Source organism: Belonocnema kinseyi, chromosome 2 (genome assembly GCF_010883055.1).
Source record: "Belonocnema kinseyi isolate 2016_QV_RU_SX_M_011 chromosome 2, B_treatae_v1, whole genome shotgun sequence".
Classification (NCBI taxonomy): domain Eukaryota; kingdom Metazoa; phylum Arthropoda; class Insecta; order Hymenoptera; family Cynipidae; genus Belonocnema; species Belonocnema kinseyi.
This window is the reverse complement of record NC_046658.1, coordinates 147,116,925-147,118,887: the sequence shown is the minus strand read 5'-3', so window position 1 is coordinate 147,118,887 and position 1,963 is coordinate 147,116,925.

Here is a 1,963-nt window from a genome sequence, read left to right as displayed (position 1 = left end):
TAAATCGGTTAGAAAAAAAGGAATCAAACAAATTATTAAGAGCTGTAACAACCCCAAAAAAGAACATTCGAGTAATCAGCGAAGAATACCATTATATATATCTGCATCAATTTGAACTTTTTAAATGGTTTGCAGCGAATAATCCAGAACGATATAGAAAATGGCGTTTTCGTGAATAAAACTGTTGTATTTATTACAGTGAAGTTGCATAATTTATTTTGTAATGCAGTAGACCCTCCATCATCCGACCTTCGATTATCCGAGGCTCCGCGTTATCCGAGGCGTTATCCATACTACCCATACGTGCACAATGACGCAATCGTGACGTGGAAAATTTGTTAATGTAACTTTGTGTAATGTAATTCTTGATTTCAAATTAAATAAAAACACCTAGAAAATTCTACTATTTATTCTTTGGGTAGTTTTCTCCACATTGAAGCTCATGTATTTCCACCCGCTTGATACGTGTGTTGTTTTTCATGGCTTTTTCCATTATGCCAAACTGAAAGTTTCTTACTATGCATCAGTTTGATATCTCATGCAATTTTTTTATATTTAAAGCAACATGAAGTAATGAAGGAAAGACAAAATTGATTGACTATTAACTAAAACGTAATTAAATGGTCCCTTTATCTTTTTTCAAAAAATGTTCAAGTCAAATCATATTAATTATTAATTAATTGTAAAACTTATGACAAAAGCTACGTTGGGCAGTCTAAAAGCTATATCTCGTTAGAATCAATAACCGTAAGATATCTTCGCATGAATCCCAATGTAAGACGGCTTTATCAAATACACAATAAAGGTCAAACAAAAATTTTACTTTAAAGATTTTATGATATTGCCACGGCCTGTGACCGTTATATAAACATAATATTTACTTATTTATAATAATAATCAATTGTCAATATGAATTATATAAAATACTCAGAACCTATAAATTATCGTTACCATAAAAGTATTCTGTGAATATATTCTCTGAGGAACACTTATCGATTAGTAAAGGGTTATCCGAGATACTCTATCATACCGACAATAGATACATAATCAACTTAATATTATATATTCCAAGACTGAATTATTTGTGAATTGATCTTTATTATCTTTTATTATTAATAACCATGATCAATTATTGTTAATTATTATTGTCATAAACATTTAATATTTACATTCTGAATCATATGATACATTCTATGTCAAATTCTGTTTGAAATTCTTCAAAATCCTTGAAATATCAAGGAATATCAATGTGAATCACGTGAATGCGCGGTCATTGACGTCATAACCAATCAGAAGGAAGCAAGCACCACGAAAGAACACGCGAGGCCTATCTACTATGGCCCAATTGGTGAAAAGGTAAAAAACATCATAATGATATGTGGTCTTCGATTGCCCCTCAAGAGAATACATTGCAAAGACCGGCGCGTGGCCTCCCCTCTACGCAATATTCCAAAATCTGTGTCATCATACCTTAAATCAATGCCAGGAAATGGTTTACCAAGAGATCATTTGACCTTGCCGGATCAGATTTTTGCCTATATATACCCACGTCTTGAAACGTTAAGACAAGTTTATTTCTACCATTGAACCGCTGCCCAACAACTCTCCGGAAGTTTATAAACAGTTTATTTATATTGTGGAATCTCTCCCCAAGAACTCTCAGGAACTTTTTAAACAAAGCTTAGAATTATCGAAACGAGTGAAAACAGTAAAATATCATTTATCTGATAAAAATAACGTGGCATCAGTTTTAACTTTAATTCTGTGAGCCCCTTTAACAAGCAAGAAAGCCCTCCTGAGAAAAACACACCACCCACCTATTGTGCCAAGCCAGTGATCCCACATCTGCAACGAGACGTGCTCCAATACTATGACACGTCTATGTCCGTGTGAATATGGTAGGAGACGATATAAATGCCTGGGTTGCGCGCGCAACCCACTTCTCCTCTTCTGAATTTGAAAA